This window comes from Manis pentadactyla, chromosome 3, assembly GCF_030020395.1.
Source record: "Manis pentadactyla isolate mManPen7 chromosome 3, mManPen7.hap1, whole genome shotgun sequence".
NCBI classification, from domain to species: Eukaryota; Metazoa; Chordata; class Mammalia; order Pholidota; family Manidae; genus Manis; species Manis pentadactyla.
The window spans coordinates 8,559-24,244 of record NC_080021.1 but is presented as its reverse complement, the minus strand read 5'-3'; positions in this window follow the sequence as shown (position 1 = coordinate 24,244).

Sequence of the window (15,686 nt, the reverse complement as noted above, 5' to 3'; positions counted from 1 at the left end):
TATTTGTTGCAGTTCATTGAAGAAAGCTGTTGGTAATTTGATAGGGATTGCATTGAATCTGTCTATTGCTTTGGGCAGGATGGCCATTTTGACGATATTAATTCTTCCTGGCCAAGAGCATGGGATGAGTTTCCATTTGTTAGCGACCTCTTTAATTTCTCTTACGAGTGTCTTATAGTTTTCAGGGTATAGGTCTTTCACTTCCTTGGTTAGGTTTATTCCTAGGTATTTTATTCTTTTTGATGCTATTGTGAACGGAATTGTCTTCCTGATTTCTCTTTCTATTAGTTTATTGTTAGTGTATAGGAAAGCCACAGATTTCTGTGTGTTAATTTTGTATCCTGCAACTTTGCTGAATTCCGATATTAGCTCTAGTAGTTTTGGAGTGGAGTCCTTAGGGTTTTTTATATACAATATCATGTCATCTGCAAATAGTGACACTTTGACCCCTTCTTTACCAATCTGGATTCTTTGTATTTCTTTGTTTTGTCTAATTGCTGTGGCTAGGACCTCCAGTACTATGTTGAATAACAGTGGGGAGAGTGGGCATCCCTGTCTTGTTCCCGATCGCAGAGGAAAAGCTTTCAGCTTCTCGCTGTTCAGTATGATGTTGGCTGTGGGTTTATCATATATGGTCTTTATTATGTTGAGGTACTTGCCCTCTATACCCATTTTGTTGAGAGTTTTTATCATGAATGGATGTTGAATGTTATCGAATGCTTTTTCAGCATCTATGGAGATGATCATGTTTTTTTTGTCTTTCTTTTTGTTGATGTGGTGGATGATGTTGATGGATTTTCTAATGTTGTACCATCCTTGCATCCCTGGGATGAATCCCACTTGGTCATGGTGTATGATCCTTTTGATGTATTTTTGAATTCGGTTTGCTAATATTTTGTTGAGTATTTTTGCATCTATGTTCATCAGGGATATTGGTCTGTAGTTTTCTTTTTTGGTGGGGTCTTTGCTTGGTTTTGGTATTAGGGTGATGTTGGCTTCATAGTATGAGTTTGGGAGTATTCCCTCCTCTTCTATTTTTGGAAAACTTTAAGGAGAATGGGTATTATGTCTTCTCTGTATGTCTGATAAAATTCCGAGTTAAATCCGTCTGGCCTGGGGGTTTTGTTCCTGGGTAGTTTTTTTGATTACTGCTTCAGTTTCGTTGGTGGTAATTGGTCTGTTTAGATTTTCTGTTTCTTTCTGGGGCAGTCTTGGAAGGTTGTATTTTTCTAGGAAGTTGTCCATTTCTCCTAGGTTTCCCAGATTGTTAGCATATAGGTTTTCATAGTACTCTTTAATAATTCTTTATCTTTCTGTGGGGTCCGTCATGATTTTTCCTTTCTCATTTCTAATTCTGTTGATTTATGTTTACTCTCTTTTCCTCTTAATATGTCTGGCTAGAGGCTTATCCATTTTGTTAATTTTGTCGAAGAACCAGCTCTTGGTTTCATTGATTTTTGCTATTGTTTTATTCTTCTCAATTTTATTTATTTCTTCTCTGATCTTTATTATGTCCCTCCTGCTGACCTTAGGCCTCATTTGTTCTTCTTTTTCCAATTTCAATAATTGTGACATTAGACCATTCATTTGGGATTGTTCTTCCTTCTTTAAATATCCCTGGATTGCTATATACTTTCCTTTTAAGACTGCTTTTGCTGTATCCCACAGTAGTTGGGGCTTTGTGTTGTTGTCGTCGTTTGTTTCCATATATTGGTGGATCTCTATTTTGATTTGGTCATTGATTCTTTGGTTATTTAGGAGCGTGTTGTTAAGCCTTCATGTGTTTGTGAGTCTTTTTGCTTTCTTTGTACAGTTTATTTCTAGTTTTATGCCTTTGTGGTCTGAAAAGTTGGTTGGTAGGATTTCAATCTTTTGGAATTTACTGAGGCTCTTTTTGTGGCCTAGTATGTGGTCTATTCTGGAGAAGGTTCCATGTGCACTTGAGAAGAATGTGTATCCTGTTGCTTATGGATGTAGAGTTCTGTAGATGTCTATTAGGTTTATCTGTTCTACTGTGTTGTTCAGTGCCTCTGTGTCCTTAGTTATTTTCTATCTGGTGGATCTGTCCTTTGGAGTGAGTGGTGTGTTGAAGTCTCCCAGAATGAATGCATTGCATTCTATTTCCTCCTTTAGTTCTGTTAGTATTTGTTTCAGGTATGTTGGTGCTCCTGTATTGGGTGCATATATATTTATAATGGTTATATCCTCTTGTTGGACTGAGCCCTTTATCATTGTGTTATGTCCTTCTTTATCTTTTGTTACTTTCTTTATTTTTAAGTCTGTTTTGTCTGATACTAGTATTGCAACACCTGCTTTTTTCTCTCTGTTGTTTGCATGAAATATCTTTTTCCATCCCTTGACTTTAAGTCTGTGCATGTCTTTGGGTTTGAGGTGAGTCTCTTGGAAGCAGCATATGGATGGATCTTGCTTTTTCATCCATTCTGTTACTCTGTGTCTTTTGATTGGTGCATTCAGTCCATTTACATTTAGGGTGATTATTGGAAGGTATGTACTTATTACCATTGCAGGCTTTCAGTTTGTGGTTACCAAAGGTTCAGGGTTAGCTTCTTTACTATCTTACTGTCTAACTTTACTCGCTTATTGAGCTATTATAAACACTGTCTGATGATTCTTTATTTCTCTCCCTTCTTATTCGTCCTCCTCCCTTCTTCATATGTTGGGTGTTTTGTTCTGTGCTCTTTTTAGGAGTTATCCCATCTAGAGCAGTCCCTGTAAGATTCCCTGTAGAGGTGGTTTGTGGGAGGCAAATTCCCTCAATCTTTGCTTTTCTGGGAATTGTTTAATGCCTCCATCATATTTAAATGGTAATCGTGCTGGATACAGTAGTCTTGGTTCGAGGCCCTTCTGTTTCATTGCATTAAGTATATCATGCCATTCTCTTCTGGCCTGTAGGGTTTCTGTTGAGAAGTCTGATGATAGCCTGATGGGTTTTCCTTTGTAGGTGACCTTTTTTTTCCCTCTCTGGCTGCCTTTAATACTTTGTCCTTGTCTTTGATCTTTGCCATTTTCATTATTATGTGTCTTGGTGTTGCCTTCCTTGGATCCCTTGTCATGGGAGTTCTGTGTACATCTGTGGTCTGAGAGGCCATTTCCTCCCCTAGTTTGGGGAAGTTTTCAGCAATTATTTCTTCAAAGAGACTTACTATCCCTTTTTCTCTCTCTTCTTCTTCTATCCCTATAATGTGGATATTGTTCTGTTTCGATTGGTTACTAGCTCTCTTAATATTCTTTCATTCCTGGAGATCCTTTTATCTCCCTCTGCATCAGCTTATCTGCGTTCCTGTTCTCTGTTTTCTAGTCCATTAATGGTCTCTTGCATCTCGTCCATTCTGTTTTGAAGTCCTTCCAGAGCTTGTTTTATTTCTGTATTCTCCTTCCTTAGTTCTTGCATATTTCTCTGCAAGTCCATCAGCATGGTTATGACTTTTGTTTTGAATTCTTTTTCAGGAAGACTGGTTAAATCTAGCTCCCCAGGTTCCTTCTCAGGGGAAGATGTAGCAGATGCCGAAGCTGTCTGGGTTAGTCTTGTCTGGATCAAATTTTTTTGCCTTTTCATGTTGACAGGTGCAGTGGAGTGCTATTGACGCATCTATCAGCTTTCCACTTGGCTCCTGGCCTTCTTTACTGGGACAACTGTGACCCCTAGTGGTTTGTGTTGGGTAATTGCGTGTAGACTGGGTCTTTGTATCTTGCCCGGCTGGTATGGAGGAAGCTCCCTTGCTGAGGGCGTGGCCAGCCTCAGGCTGCTGCTTTGCTATGGTGGGGCTCCGGAGGGGTAATGGACGTGGGGCTGTTTGGCTGTTTACCTCCATGAGGGGTCTCAGATCTGTTGCTCAGGGGGTTAGTGCACCCGGAGTTTCCTGGAATTTCCAGCTGCTGGACTGTGACCTGGGATGTTTCCGTCCAGCTGTGGCATCCCTGTCCCTTTAAGACTTCCAAAAAGCACTCACTTTTCTTTGTCACAGGGGCATTGGCTTCGGGACCTGCTCAGAGGTCCTGCTGTCCTGTTTCCCTAGTTTCCAGCCCTTCACGTATGCACTGTGTCTGCGCTCTGGTGTGGATGGCTAGGGCTGGGTGTTTAGCGGTCCTGGGCTCCCTCTCCCTCCCTGCTCCGACTCCTCTCCTCCCGCCAGGAGCTGGGGTGAGGGGCGCTTGGGTCTCGCTGGGCCGGGGCTTGTATCTTACCCCTTTCACCAGGCACTGGGCTCTCACAGGTGTGGATGTAGTCTGGCTGTTGTCCTGTGTCTTCTGGTCTCTCTTTTAGGATTAGTTTTATTTGTTGTTTTTTCAAAAATATTTTTTTTTTTGGGAGGAGATTCCCACTGTCCTACTCATGCCGCCATCTTGGCTCTGCCCTCTTCCTTCTGCTACTTCTATAGTTTTTCTTCTTCCTTCCTAATTACAGCCCTTTACTAGAATTTGTGCCTCATATGTGAAATTACCAAGTACCATAATTCTTCGAAGTGATAAAAATACCTCAAGACAAGTGCTGGGCATAGAAGCCATGGGGCATAAATCTGCAAAGAAGTGAAAAGCTAACATTTTCAAAGAACATTACTTCTCTCTCACTTACCAGATTTACATCTCCCTGTATGGCCCCATAAGATGGCTGGTTAGCCAGAGACAGGTAAGATTCCTCAAGGGAAGAACAACCTAAGACAGGCACAGTCACAGGGGGGCCATCAGGTGAGAAAATGGGTTCCAACAGAGGTGAGGCTTGAACCTCACTCCCCAGTTTTGAGAGAAATTGTCTACACCCGTGGATGTTTTGTTGCCCTTGTCTGGCTTGGATTAATACCTAGTCTATAGGCACAAACCTGAGCATCTTCACTTGCTTTCTTACAGTTCTAAATCATGCTTTCTATCTTTACCTTGCATCTACCTATGATAGAATACATATTATGAGAAGATAAAGTGACCCATTGCATTAAATATATACATGATGATACCTGCCTAGGTAACTGTGGTAGTGAGTGACCTGTATTTCACCGTGAGCTGATAGACTCCATAGTAACTGCTAGATACTGCATGCTCCTGCGGTCACATGCACTACCTAGAAACTGTGTAGCATAGAAACATAAAACACAATAGAGTACATGTTGCCAGGAAACGTTTTGGTCAAGGAACAGAAAACGATCACCTAACACTTGACCAACCACGAATAGATTAGAAAGAATAAGAAAGAAAAAAGCTTGCCTATACCTATTAATCAACTGCCTATACCAATTAATCAACAGAACAATAAAAAATAATCATATCCTTGTGCAAAATGGTATAAATAAAGCTGTCATCAGCACTTTGTCGAGAGACCACCTCCATCTGACTCTGTGTCTTGTCTCTCTGTGCAACAACTCCATCTCATCCTTTTGAGCTTCACCCCCCACCCCCCCACCCCTGCTGGAGGTGGACTCTGGCACATTGTGTATATGTACCACACCTTCTTTATCTATTCATCTACTGATGGACACTTAGGTTGCTTCCATATCTTGGCTATTATAAATAGTGCTGCAACAAATATAGGGGTGCATATGTCTTTTTGAATCTGAGAAATTATATTCTTTGGGTAAATTCCTAAGAGAAATTTCCAGGTCAATTGGTATTTCTATTTTTAGTTTTCTAAGGAACATGCTTATGGGGAATTTTGAGTTAATTTTGGTGTAAGTTGTAAAGCCTATGTCTACTTCATTTCATTCCTTTCACTCTCAAAGTGGAGAAGACACAGGAAATTTGTACCCATTGCAGCTTGAATTTCCAAAGATTTGTGCTTCATCAGTTTAGCCACAAAGGGGCTCCACCTTCTCTGAGCTGTGAGCATGGTCCTGCCCCACTCACCGTGACCCGCAAGTGGCGCCTCTGCCCTCTTTGTGGACCAGTGGGGTGCATGTGCAGTCAGGACACAGGCCTTTTCTCTCAGCTCTGACTGGTGCCGGAATTGCTCCGGCTCCCCTGTGGCTCCATGACACCGCAGGCCATGTCCACAGTGACAGCTCAGTTTCCTGAGGAGCTGCAATGGGGAAAGGTCAGGAGAAGCTTTTCGTGCATCACCTGCTGAGCGCTCCTCTTCAGGGGCCGGGGGAGGAAGGCCTGTGATGGGGAATGGGGTCTTTGCAGACTCTGGGCCTAGATGGGTGCGGCTGAGTTCAGGGTGTGGTGGGCAGCACTCAGGGCATTTGGGCCCAGGCTGAGAATGGGCCGGGGCAGGTGTGTGGCATCCAGCGTTTACCTGGGAGTCTGTGTCTCAACACTGCACCCCTCGGGACCCGTGCAGTGGGTGGATTGGCCGCACCTGTGGGATGCCCTCTGGGCTGCATGCATCCTTCCTAATGAGGCTCTGAGTTAGGAATGGGGTCGGAAGGGACTTGGCTGCTTAAGCGGCCCACTTACCTGGGCTGCAACCCTTGCTGTGCACCCAGCACATGGGGCAGTTTCCTGGGAAGGGTCCCTGAGGTGGGATCTGCCTGTGAGGCCCCCTGGACACAGCATGGCGCTGACCCAGCCCAGCTCCCTGAGGGCAGCCCTTACCCACGGGCTGCGCTGGGGGCCTCGTTGAGCCAGTTCTTCATGCCGAGCAGGTTGGGGGATGAAGGGTGCCTGGTGTCCTGTTTCCACAACTGCTTCTCCTTGGGCGCCACACGGGGTCTCGGTTGCTACAGGTCCACAGTGTAGTGTGAGGTCAGGGCACGATGACCGTGCTATGCTTTCTCAGGACGGCTGTGGGGATGGGGTCCTGTGCAGTTCCATTCAGCCTGTTGGGTGTTTGCTTCTGTGTGAAGTGTGGTGGAATTTTGGTGGGGGGTCCCACAGAGTCTGCAGGTTGCTGTTGGTGGATGGGACTTGTAATAACCTAACTCCTCCTGTCCAGGTCTGCAGTGTCCACAATGTTCAGGTCTCAAGCCTCAAGCCTCCCGCCTCATTGGTTAGGCTTTTCCTTAGGTACTTTATTCTTTATGATGCAGTTGTAAAGGGTATTGTTTTCTTCATCTCTCTTTCTGATGGTTGGTTATTGGTGAACAGAAGCAAACAACTTCTGTATATTGATTTTGTATCCTGTAAGATTATAGATTTTATTTTTAGCTGTAACAGGATTTTGATGGAGTGGTGTGGATACTGGAATTAAAGAATCCCACTGTTCCACTCCAGGTCGTCCCAAAAACCAAGCCCAGTGTCTGCAAGGGAATTTTACCATGTGCCTTGTAGTGACTCCCGCAGGCTGAGTAGTGCTCCACTTTGGGTGAACTGAATGGGGAGGGCTTGGCCTCTGTGACTGGGTGTGATGTCTGCCCTGCTTTTCTGGTGCAGGACTGATATGGTTGTTCTGCAAAGTAATTTACTTTCCAGCAATTTCAAGTACACAGAAAACTTGCAGTGTCAGTACAAACACTCCACAATAAATGTCCCATGGTCCCACTTTACCACACCCACCACTTCACACAAAATGCTCTTGGCCTCTCCCCCAAATAGGGAGCCACCACCTCACCCTAAATGAGGGAGGTATTAGGGCATCCACATGATAATCCAGTGCAGAGACCCCACACAGCTGTTTCCACCTACCCCAGCTGTGTGCAAATGTCTTTCCATTCTGATCCCATTTCCTTTTTCTGGAACTGTTCCAGAGACTTTAGCTCAGATGGGCTCTGCCAGATATCATATAAGTGGGATCACATAGTATTCATCCTTCTGTGACTGGTGCATTTCACTGAGCAAAATGGCTTTAGGGTCCATCCATGTAGCAGGTGCCAGGACTCCCTTGTTCACTCCACTGTGTGGAGACCACACTTTGTTCATCCATTTGTCTGTGGACACGTGGGTCTTCTCCACCGTTTAACCATTGTGAGTCATGCAGTTGTGAACATGGGTGTCCAAATAGCCAAGTCTCTGCTTTCATGTGGTTTGGGAAGATGCCCTGAAATGGAATTGTTGCTCATACATTAACTGTATGTTCAAGTTTCTGGGGACGCCCTCCCCACTCCCCACACTGTTTTCAAGAAGGCTGTGGACCATTTTCCTTTGTTTCTTTATATGGCAGAAAAATGCAGTTTATGGATCCACCCGGTTTTATCCATCCATTCATCCCTTGATGGGCGTTTGAGTTGTTCCTGACTTTTTGCTGTGGTGAACAATGCTGCCAAGAACTCGTGGGCCAGTTTCTGTTTTTACATCATTGTCGTGTCTTTGGGGTATTATCTAGGAGTGGGTGTATAACAACAATTAGGTAATTGTATTTTATCTTTATGAGGAAATGCCAAGTGGTTATAAACAGGCTTCACGTTTTACATTTCCACAAGCAAAGGTTAGGGGCTCCAATTCCTCTGCATCCTTGGAAACATGTGATTTTCAGTTTTTATGATTATAGCCATTCCCATGTGTGCGCAGGGAATTCTTTGTGACACCTTTCCATGTGCTTGTTGAGCATTTGTATGTCTTGGAGTCTCTCATCCATTTAAAAAATTGAGATGTCTTGTTGCACTGTACAAGTTCGTGGTGTATTCTGGATAAATGCTCTTGTCAGATGTACAATGTGCAGATATTTTCTTCTATTCTGTGACTGACTTTTCACTTCTTGGTATCTTTTGATTCAGAAAAGATTTTAATTTGGGGGAAATTAATTTATTATTTCTCTTGTTGCTTGTACTTTGCTTTCATATCTGAGAAACCATAGCTAAATCCAAGGTCGTGAACATTTATCCCCATGTTTTACATATTACATGTGTGCCCTTATGTATTTGAGTTAATTTTTGTATGTGATATGAGTTAAGGTTCATTTTCATTCTTCTGCATGTGGACAGCTGGTTGCCAAGCACCATTTACTGGAAAGACACTTTTTCTCTGGAATTTAATGTTGTCCACTGTTGTCAGTTATCAACTGGCCATTGGTGGTTAGGGCCATTTCTGGGCTTTCCATTCAGGTACTTTGATCTGTATATACAGTCGACCCTTGAACAACATGGGGGCTAGTGGGGTTGACACCCCGCAGAGTCCCAATATACATAAAACATTTGACTCTGCCAAAACTGTTATCCTAAAACTGATTGCCTATTTTGACTGGAAGACTTACCAATAATATAAACACTCGATTAACAATATTTTATACATTATACATATTATGTGCTGTATTTTTACAGAAAAGTAAGCTAGAGAAAAGGAAATGTTTCAAATTGTTGACTTAACATTTTACCAATATATTTGTAGGTGAAAAATCTGTTTAAGTGGACCTGTGGCGTTCACACACCTACTACCAAGGGTCCACTGTGTATCTTTATGAAAGTGTCACAGTGTTTCATTTACAGTTAACTTTGTACTAAGATTTGATTTTGGGAAGCCCGTGCCTCCAGCTTTGATTTTCTTTTTCAAGATTCCTTACAAGTGCTTATTGGGGTCTCTTGCAATTGCATATGTGACAGTATCAGTTGGCGCATTTCTTCCAGATAGGCTTTGGGAATTTTGAGAGGAAACCACATTGAGTCTGTAGGTTGCATTTGTGCCATTGCCATCTTAGAGATACTAAGTCTGGCATCACCATGGCAGGACCTTACATTTACTTAGCTCTTCTTTATTTTTCCTATTATCACTGTTTTATAATTTTCAGTGTATAATACTTGCACTTTAAGTCTGTTCCCAAGATTTTATTAATGTTGATATTATTTAGTAGATAATTAAAAAATTCCCTTTGTGAGTGTTCATTGCTAAAGTGTGCCAAGAAAAATGTTTGCGTAATGTTTTTGTTTGGTGTAATGTCGCTTAGCTAATTTAGAAGCTTACATTTGGAATATAAGTGTTCAGAGCGTTGGGATTTTATAATGTACATATTTAGGCCTAATATTTAAGAGATGGCTGATTAGAACACAGTGAAGAGTAGGTTCAATCAGAGGGGTTTTGATTGAAACCAGACAAGAGGAAGAGTAGGGTTTAGAACTATGGATAGGGAAGGGAACCGATTAGGGTTAGGGAACGGGTTAGGGTTAGGGAACGGGTTAGGGTTAGGGTTAGGGTTAGGGTTAGGGTTAGGGTTAGGGTTAGGGTTAGGGAACGGGTTAGGGAACGGGTTAGGGAACGGGTTAGGGAACGGGTTAGGGAACGGGTTAGGGTTAGGGAACGGGTTAGGGAACGGGTTAGGGAACGGGTTAGGGAACGGGTTAGGGAACGGGTTAGGGTTAGGGAACGGGTTAGGGTTAGGGTTAGGGTTAGGGTTAGGGTTAGGGTTAGGGAACGGGTTAGGGAACGGGTTAGGGTTAGGGTTAGGGTTAGGGTTAGGGTTAGGGTTAGGGTTAGGGAACGGGTTAGGGAACGGGTTAGGGAACGGGTTAGGGAACGGGTTAGGGAACGGGTTAGGGAACGGGTTAGGGAACGGGTTAGGGTTAGGGAACGGGTTAGGGTTAGGGAACGGGTTAGGGTTAGGGAACGGGTTAGGGAACGGGTTAGGGAACGGGTTAGGGAACGGGTTAGGGAACGGGTTAGGGTTAGGGAACGGGTTAGGGTTAGGGAACGGGTTAGGGTTAGGGAACGGGTTAGGGTTAGGGAACGGGTTAGGGTTAGGGAACGGGTTAGGGTTAGGGTTAGGGAACGGGTTAGGGTTAGGGAACGGGTTAGGGTTAGGGAACGGGTTAGGGTTAGGGAACGGGTTAGGGTTAGGGAACGGGTTAGGGTTAGGTAACGGGTTAGGGTTAGGGTTAGGGAACGGGTTAGGGTTAGGGAACGGGTTAGGGTTAGGGTTAGGGTTAGGGTTAGGGAACGGGTTAGGGTTAGGGAACGGGTTAGGGTTAGGGAACGGGTTAGGGAACGGGTTAGGGTTAGGGAACGGTTTAGGGAACGGGTTAGGGAACGGGTTAGGGTTAGGGAACGGGTTAGGGAACGGGTTAGGGAACGGGTTAGGGTTAGGGAACGGGTTAGGGTTAGGGAACGGGTTAGGGAACGGGTTAGGGAACGGGTTAGGGTTAGGGAACGGGTTAGGGTTAGGGAACGGGTTAGGGAACGGGTTAGGGAACGGGTTAGGGTTAGGGAACGGGTTAGGGTTAGGGAACGGGTTAGGGAACGGGTTAGGGAACGGGTTAGGAAACGGGTTAGGGTTAGGGTTAGGGAACGGGTTAGGGAACGGGTTAGGGAACGGGTTAGGGAACGGGTTAGGGAACGGGTTAGGGTTAGGGAACGGGTTAGGGAACGGGTTAGGGAACGGGTTAGGGTTAGGGAACGGGTTAGGGTTAGGGAACGGGTTAGGGAACGGGTTAGGGAACGGGTTAGGGAACGGGTTAGGGAACGGGTTAGGGTTAGGGAACGGGTTAGGGAACGGGTTAGGGAACGGGTTAGGGAACGGGTTAGGGTTAGGGAACGGGTTAGGGTTAGGGAACGGGTTAGGGTTAGGGAACGGGTTAGGGAACGGGTTAGGGAACGGGTTAGGGTTAGGGAACGGGTTATGGTTAGGGAACGGGTTAGGGAACGGGTTAGGGTTAGGGAACGGGTTAGGGAACGGGTTAGGGAACGGGTTAGGGAACGGGTTAGGGAACGGGTTAGGGTTAGGGAACGGGTTAGGGTTAGGGAACGGGTTAGGGTTAGGGAACGGGTTAGGGTTAGGGAACGGGTTAGGGTTAGGGAACGGGTTAGGGTTAGGGAACGGGTTAGGGTTAGGGAACGGGTTAGGGTTAGGGTTAGGGAACGGGTTAGGGTTAGGGAACGGGTTAGGGTTAGGGTTAGGGTTAGGGTTAGGGTTAGGGTTAGGGTTAGGGTTAGGGTTAGGGTTAGGGTTAGGGTTAGGGTTAGGGAACGGGTTAGGGAACGGGTTAGGGAACGGGTTAGGGTTAGGGAACGGGTTAGGGAACGGGTTAGGGAACGGGTTAGGGTTAGGGAACGGGTTAGGGTTAGGGAACGGGTTAGGGTTAGGGAACGGGTTAGGGTTAGGGAACGGGTTAGGGTTAGGGAACGGGTTAGGGTTAGGGAACGGGTTAGGGAACGGGTTAGGGAACGGGTTAGGGAACGGGTTAGGGTTAGGGAACGGGTTAGGGAACGGGTTAGGGAACGGGTTAGGGAACGGGTTAGGGTTAGGGAACGGGTTAGGGTTAGGGAACGGGTTAGGGTTAGGGAACGGGTTAGGGTTAGGGAACGGGTTAGGGTTAGGGTTAGGGAACGGGTTAGGGTTAGGGAACGGGTTAGGGTTAGGGAACGGGTTAGGGAACGGGTTAGGGAACGGGTTAGGGAACGGGTTAGGGTTAGGGTTAGGGTTAGGGTTAGGGTTAGGGTTAGGGTTAGGGTTAGGGTTAGGGTTAGGGTTAGGGTTAGGGAACGGGTTAGGGTTAGGGAACGGGTTAGGGTTAGGGTTAGGGAACGGGTTAGGGTTAGGGAACGGGTTAGGGAACGGGTTAGGGTTAGGGAACGGGTTAGGGTTAGGGAACGGGTTAGGGTTAGGGTTAGGGAACGGGTTAGGGTTAGGGAACGGGTTAGGGTTAGGGAACGGGTTAGGGTTAGGGAACGGGTTAGGGTTAGGGAACGGGTTAGGGTTAGGGTTAGGGAACGGGTTAGGGTTAGGGAACGGGTTAGGGAACGGGTTAGGGAACGGGTTAGGGTTAGGGAACGGGTTAGGGTTAGGGTTAGGGTTAGGGAACGGGTTAGGGTTAGGGTTAGGGAACGGGTTAGGGTTAGGGAACGGGTTAGGGTTAGGGAACGGGTTAGGGTTAGGGTTAGGGTTAGGGAACGGGTTAGGGTTAGGGAACGGGTTAGGGTTAGGGAACGGGTTAGGGTTAGGGAACGGGTTAGGGTTAGGGTTAGGGAACGGGTTAGGGAACGGGTTAGGGTTAGGGAACGGGTTAGGGTTAGGGAACGGGTTAGGGAACGGGTTAGGGAACGGGTTAGGGTTAGGGAACGGGTTAGGGTTAGGGTTAGGGAACGGGTTAGGGTTAGGGAACGGGTTAGGGTTAGGGAACGGGTTAGGGTTAGGGTTAGGGAACGGGTTAGGGTTAGGGTTAGGGTTAGGGTTAGGGTTAGGGTTAGGGTTAGGGTTAGGGAACGGGTTAGGGTTAGGGAACGGGTTAGGGTTAGGGTTAGGGTTAGGGTTAGGGTTAGGGTTAGGGTTAGGGTTAGGGTTAGGGTTAGGGTTAGGGTTAGGGTTAGGGTTAGGGTTAGGGTTAGGGTTAGGGTTAGGGTTAGGGTTAGGGTTAGGGTTAGGGTTAGGGTTAGGGTTAGGGTTAGGGTTAGGGTTAGGGTTAGGGTTAGGGTTAGGGTTAGGGTTAGGGTTAGGGTTAGGGTTAGGGTTAGGGTTAGGGTTAGGGTTAGGGTTAGGGTTAGGGTTAGGGTTAGGGTTAGGGTTAGGGTTAGGGTTAGGGTTAGGGTTAGGGTTAGGGTTAGGGTTAGGGTTAGGGTTAGGGTTAGGGTTAGGGTTAGGGTTAGGGTTAGGGTTAGGGTTAGGGTTAGGGTTAGGGTTAGGGTTAGGGTTAGGGTTAGGGTTAGGGTTAGGGTTAGGGTTAGGGTTAGGGTTAGGGTTAGGGTTAGGGTTAGGGTTAGGGTTAGGGTTAGGGTTAGGGTTAGGGTTAGGGTTAGGGTTAGGGTTAGGGTTAGGGTTAGGGTTAGGGTTAGGGTTAGGGTTAGGGTTAGGGTTAGGGTTAGGGTTAGGGTTAGGGTTAGGGTTAGGGTTAGGGTTAGGGTTAGGGTTAGGGTTAGGGTTAGGGTTAGGGTTAGGGTTAGGGTTAGGGTTAGGGTTAGGGTTAGGGTTAGGGTTAGGGTTAGGGTTAGGGTTAGGGTTAGGGTTAGGGTTAGGGTTAGGGTTAGGGTTAGGGTTAGGGTTAGGGTTAGGGTTAGGGTTAGGGTTAGGGTTAGGGTTAGGGTTAGGGTTAGGGTTAGGGTTAGGGTTAGGGTTAGGGTTAGGGTTAGGGTTAGGGTTAGGGTTAGGGTTAGGGTTAGGGTTAGGGTTAGGGTTAGGGTTAGGGTTAGGGTTAGGGTTAGGGTTAGGGTTAGGGTTAGGGTTAGGGTTAGGGTTAGGGTTAGGGTTAGGGTTAGGGTTAGGGTTAGGGTTAGGGTTAGGGTTAGGGTTAGGGTTAGGGTTAGGGTTAGGGTTAGGGTTAGGGTTAGGGTTAGGGTTAGGGTTAGGGTTAGGGTTAGGGTTAGGGTTAGGGTTAGGGTTAGGGTTAGGGTTAGGGTTAGGGTTAGGGTTAGGGTTAGGGTTAGGGTTAGGGTTAGGGTTAGGGTTAGGGTTAGGGTTAGGGTTAGGGTTAGGGTTAGGGTTAGGGTTAGGGTTAGGGTTAGGGTTAGGGTTAGGGTTAGGGTTAGGGTTAGGGTTAGGGTTAGGGTTAGGGTTAGGGTTAGGGTTAGGGTTAGGGTTAGGGTTAGGGTTAGGGTTAGGGTTAGGGTTAGGGTTAGGGTTAGGGTTAGGGTTAGGGTTAGGGTTAGGGTTAGGGTTAGGGTTAGGGTTAGGGTTAGGGTTAGGGTTAGGGTTAGGGTTAGGGTTAGGGTTAGGGTTAGGGTTAGGGTTAGGGTTAGGGTTAGGGTTAGGGTTAGGGTTAGGGTTAGGGTTAGGGTTAGGGTTAGGGTTAGGGTTAGGGTTAGGGTTAGGGTTAGGGTTAGGGTTAGGGTTAGGGTTAGGGTTAGGGTTAGGGTTAGGGTTAGGGTTAGGGTTAGGGTTAGGGTTAGGGTTAGGGTTAGGGTTAGGGTTAGGGTTAGGGTTAGGGTTAGGGTTAGGGTTAGGGTTAGGGTTAGGGTTAGGGTTAGGGTTAGGGTTAGGGTTAGGGTTAGGGTTAGGGTTAGGGTTAGGGTTAGGGTTAGGGTTAGGGTTAGGGTTAGGGTTAGGGTTAGGGTTAGGGTTAGGGTTAGGGTTAGGGTTAGGGTTAGGGTTAGGGTTAGGGTTAGGGTTAGGGTTAGGGTTAGGGTTAGGGTTAGGGTTAGGGTTAGGGTTAGGGTTAGGGTTAGGGTTAGGGTTAGGGTTAGGGTTAGGGTTAGGGTTAGGGTTAGGGTTAGGGTTAGGGTTAGGGTTAGGGTTAGGGTTAGGGTTAGGGTTAGGGTTAGGGTTAGGGTTAGGGTTAGGGTTAGGGTTAGGGTTAGGGTTAGGGTTAGGGTTAGGGTTAGGGTTAGGGTTAGGGTTAGGGTTAGGGTTAGGGTTAGGGTTAGGGTTAGGGTTAGGGTTAGGGTTAGGGTTAGGGTTAGGGTTAGGGTTAGGGTTAGGGTTAGGGTTAGGGTTAGGGTTAGGGTTAGGGTTAGGGTTAGGGTTAGGGTTAGGGTTAGGGTTAGGGTTAGGGTTAGGGTTAGGGTTAGGGTTAGGGTTAGGGTTAGGGTTAGGGTTAGGGTTAGGGTTAGGGTTAGGGTTAGGGTTAGGGTTAGGGTTAGGGTTAGGGTTAGGGTTAGGGTTAGGGTTAGGGTTAGGGTTAGGGTTAGGGTTAGGGTTAGGGTTAGGGTTAGGGTTAGGGTTAGGGTTAGGGTTAGGGTTAGGGTTAGGGTTAGGGTTAGGGTTAGGGTTAGGGTTAGGGTTAGGGTTAGGGTTAGGGTTAGGGTTAGGGTTAGGGTTAGGGTTAGGGTTAGGGTTAGGGTTAGGGTTAGGGTTAGGGTTAGGGTTAGGGTTAGGGTTAGGGTTAGGGTTAGGGTTAGGGTTAGGGTTAGGGTTAGGGTTAGGGTTAGGGTTAGGGTTAGGGTTAGGGTTAGGGTTAGGGTTAGGGTTAGGGTTAGGGTTAGGGTTAGGGTTAGGGTTAGGGTTAGGG